Consider the following 4,585-nt stretch of genomic DNA (forward strand, 5'->3'; position numbering starts at 1 on the left):
TATTGTTACATTATGGTCTTGCATTTTCATATTCATCCTGTCGACTCATTTGAATTGTGTTCGAGGTTGCATAAATGCGGCAACAGCACCATCTTCAGATGAAAACAGATAACAGACGGTGGAATTATTTGCGTAGCTCCTAATCTTTCTTGTACAGCTCTCCCGTTACTTCATTTGATTATTTAAAAGGAAATCAATATCTTGAGCAGGCATTGCAGCATTTGCATCAACAACACGCTATTTGTATTGATCGAGATGTTAACAATTCCAGACCCACTTTTTTTAAATATTGTAAAATGTCCACGTCATTACCTTCCAACAGGCGTTGAAAGGTGGTCTTAGCAGGCAGCAGAGGACTCCTTCTGACTCATATTCCTGTCCCACTTGAACTACGGCAAACTAGTGAGACCACTAACAAGACCAGAAGCACAAATCCATGACTCCCATACGGCCCTCCACATGAAACCACATTTCCATGTTTCCTTTGAAAATGAAAGGGGTTCACTCCCTGGAGCTCCGGGTTATTTCCACCCCAAACTGGGCCCTTAAAGCGTGGGCCCTTTAAAGAAGTCACTATTTGTCCCTCTGTCTTCTCTCTTCTCTCCCCCCCCCCCCCCCCCCCCCCCCCCCCCCCCACACACACACACACACACAGATAATAGGTCAGTGTATTTCCACACAAGACTGGATAGTTAAGAAACCATGGGCTAGAAGTGTTTGTTCACAAGGCGCCTTTGGTGAAATAATACAAAAACATTTTCTGTCATGTTTTAAGTCAACACACCGTTTGAATATCTCCATGGCAACCACACTGGTTAATACATGAGTCTAAATATTTGGATTTCAGGGTTTATAACAAATACTGCGATATAGTCTGAGAATTCTACCATATTTATCCCATATCCATTACAGAAATAGCTCGGATAAAATCCCTTCATGCTGTAGATAGTAAAACATTCCTGCAAAGAGAGATGAAAGCCATTTAGATTTAATGGCTCTGGCATCCACACAAAATGCCGGATTAGATGTAATCATGGCATGGATGTGTGTGTGTGTGTGTGTGTGTGTGTGTGTGTGTGTGTGTGTGTGTGTGTGTGTATGTGTGTGTGTGTGTGTGTGTGTGTGTGTATGTGTGTGTGTGTGTGTGTGTGTGTGTGTGTGTGTTCGTGCATGAGCGTGTGTGTGCCTTATTCAAGTATTTGCTTGTAATCACGCAACCTACATGAATTCATGCAGTGCTACACATAAATGGTCTTTTTTTAGACTTCTAAAACGGCACGTGACTGTGAGTGCACCGGCAACGTAGAGAGCTCACCGTTAAAGGTGCTGTAGGTAAGATTCGAGAGAATTAAAGAGGGAGAGAGGGAGCAGAAGTAAGCCGGGAGTGTTCTGAAATCTAAATGTGCTCAAATGGAGGCAGGTGCAGTCAACTCCTAACAGATATTCTCACAGTACATTTCACTCACTAATAGCTGACGGATTGGCTGGGCCATTTCTAACTCATCAATTAAAAGCTCTTATACGTACAGCACCTTTAAGCGACCAACAGCCTGCTGTGGTCATCTTAATTACCGAAGAAGTCATGCCTCATCTGCACTCACACTGTATAGGCCTACTCCAAACTCCTCACAACTGTATACATCTTGATAACCTGAGGTCACCAGAATCACACGATCAGCCAAACGAGCCTGTTGGGTCAATTCAGTGTTGTTCTTGTGGATGTGATCATTTTACATTTTAAGTGAATTTGTGAATAATATATAGGTGATGAGTGATGGTTAATAATTTGCATTGGAGATGATGGTCATTATGATGATGGTCATCGGCATCATCATCATCATAATAACTTTGCGCTTTAATGCTCACCATATTGACACTAGACATGTGTTAACTTGTTATAGCACACTAGTACATTCATGACAATGGTATTGTTTCCCCGCTCTATTTCACCACGTTCGCGAAACGCGCTGGGCAAAAAAAAATAAGCAGTTTTGCGCCAAACAGACCGAGACAGACATAGTCTCTACCAGCATCTCCCTCACCTAGCCTCCATGACCTGCCCCTAGCAGGCGATTACAACCCGTCCGCGTCATCACAGTCCATCTATTTGATCACATCATCACCAGGGTTTCCACGGCGCTGCGTGTCGCCCTAGCGGTATCCCGTCGCTAGGGGAGCAGTGGTCGCGCGTCTCCTCATCGTTGCGTCTGTATCCTCCTCTCCCCCTCCCCTGTTTGTCGTCCCCCACTTGCTACCGACCACACCGACTGACAAAAACCCGGACCATTCACTATAACGTTCAACGGTCTGGAGAAGGGGGTCCGATCCATGTGAACGGATCACATGCCGATGCGCGGGAGGAAGACCCGACGCGATCACCCATCCCTCCGCCAGGGGACATCATTACGCAACATCTGTGAGTCAGGGTTCGGCTCGACGACAGTGTTGCCAGATTGGGACAGGTTTCCCTGCCCCAAACTGGCAACTTTGTTTGCCAAATTTCCCGCCGGATTGGGCGGGAAATCTCAATCTGGCAACACTGCTCGACGAGCGGCACCGGCCACAGCATCCTCCCGTAGTCCGAGCTGTGATTGTTCTCCGGGCAGCCCTGCGTGTGGATGGGGGCTCCTTAGGTATTCTAAGGACATCACCGTCAGTCAGTGGCGTGCGTAACGTCGTGCGATGCGCACGTCCGAGTGCCACGGCCAGACGTCGGTGGCGCGCCACAGAAGCGGCAGGGAAGAAGCGTGTTGCTCGGTGCAGGGCTCGCTGCTGAGGGGGGGGTTCTGCCTTCGAGACTCGAGTTAATCGGAATGATTCTCGACTCGTCGTTCCTCGCGGTTGATGAGCTGCTGATCGCGATCGTCGGACGGCACCGTTTCACGTTGCAGAGCCAGGGTTTATTTTTTGCGTGAGTCTTGCACCGTATGCATGGCGGCGCATCTGTAGCTCGTCCGCGGATCGTACGCTCCTCGACCGTGCAGAAACCTCCTCCCTAAGTCTCCCGTTTCCCTACGATGATCCCAGGAGCCGTCGCATCAATGTTACCCTCCGCGGAAGCTGCGAAATTGTACCAAACCAACTACGTCCGGAACTCCCGTGTGATCGGGCTGCTGTGGGCCATCTTCACCATCCTGCTGGGCATGGTCAACGTGACGATCTTCTCGCAGCCCTACTGGATCGGCGATGGCATGGACACGCCACAGGCCGGCTACTTCGGCCTCTTCCACTTTTGCACCGGGGACGGCATAGCCCGGGAGCTGACATGCCAGGGGAGCTTCACCGAGTTCGCGGCCATCCCGTCCACCGCGTTCAAGGCCGCCTCCTTCCTGATCGGCATGTCCATGATGCTGGTGGTGAGCTGCATCGGCTGCTTCAGCCTCTTCTTCCTGCTCAGCACCTCCACCGTGTTTAAGATCTGCGGCTGGATGCAGGCTGCGTCTGGTGAGTGCTTGTTGTTTTGTTGCGGGTTTTAGGCGTGCACGGCGTGTCCTTTGGTGATACGATGATTGGCATCGTGTGAGCGTCTTTTTTGGGGGGGATGTTTTGACGCTGCTTGGGACTTGGGATGACGGTCAACTGAGCCAACTGAGGCGGTACGCTGTGGAGTGGACCGTCGCCAGGGCGACCGCTGTCCATGGTGCTGATGAGGGGTGCGGGTGGTTCTGGGGCTCCTTGAGACACCCTCGCTACTGAATCACACTGTTTGAGCGTTTTTCTATAAAAGCAATCGGTGTTATCGATGTGTGGCTCTTTGAGTGTTGTAGTGAGCGGTTGTCATAAGTAGAAAAAAATCAATGCAAGTGGGTCAAATGTTATCGCATGGGCGTACTACTCACTCACAATGCCAGACTGCGATAGCTCAATAACGGAAAACCTCTCCCTTCTCAGCTGTGCTTGTTATGCTCTAGTAGCCTATACACCTCAACATGACTTTAAAACCCTTCTGAGAAAGAGTATATAAGCAAGTTCACCTGTACAAATTCAGGTTTACAATGGCCTGAACACAATGACAATCTTTCAGCTGAGGTGACGAGATGTTTATACATAGTAGATCATACCTAAATGCATGATAAAGAAAATAAAAAAAGTCACCCATACATGCACACCCTAATGTGTGCTCAGCTGTCACACCCACTGCCTTGTGGCCAGGACACACTCAGAGGACAGGAGCATGTGGAACAGTCCAGCTTGATGTATCATCATGCTGGAATAAAGGTGTGAAGCCATCTGAGGAGAACACCGCTCGGCCACGGGACTCCAGGTGCAACAGGGAGCTAATGAGCAGAGCTGCCCGGTGCTGGCTAACATCATGACACTTAGCTCAAGGTTAAACTCGTGCTGCTGTCACTGCTGCTGCTGCTGACACCCCCAGAAACAGTATCATTATAGCATCACCACTATAATCACCATGGCTACCACTGTCATTATTATGACCACCACCATCGTCACTATTACCACCACCATCATCACTATTACCACCGCTATCATCACTGTAACCACCACTATCATCACTATTATCACCGCTATCATCACTATTACCACCGCTATCATCACTATTATCACCGCTATCATCACTGTAACC

General features: G+C 49.1%; 1 pseudogene across 1 annotated transcript; it reads left to right on the forward strand.

Moving 5' to 3' along the window:
• The first annotated feature begins 3,017 nt into the window (after nucleotides 1-3,017).
• LOC311370817 (LHFPL tetraspan subfamily member 3 protein pseudogene) lies at nucleotides 3,018-3,476 on the forward strand (annotated as a pseudogene). The gene has a single exon. The product of its transcript is annotated as an LHFPL tetraspan subfamily member 3 protein pseudogene (transcript).
• The last annotated feature ends 1,109 nt before the right edge of the window (nucleotides 3,477-4,585 follow it).

Source organism: Micromesistius poutassou (genome assembly GCF_964030765.1).
Source record: "Micromesistius poutassou genome assembly, contig: SCAFFOLD_5843, whole genome shotgun sequence".
Classification (NCBI taxonomy): domain Eukaryota; kingdom Metazoa; phylum Chordata; class Actinopteri; order Gadiformes; family Gadidae; genus Micromesistius; species Micromesistius poutassou.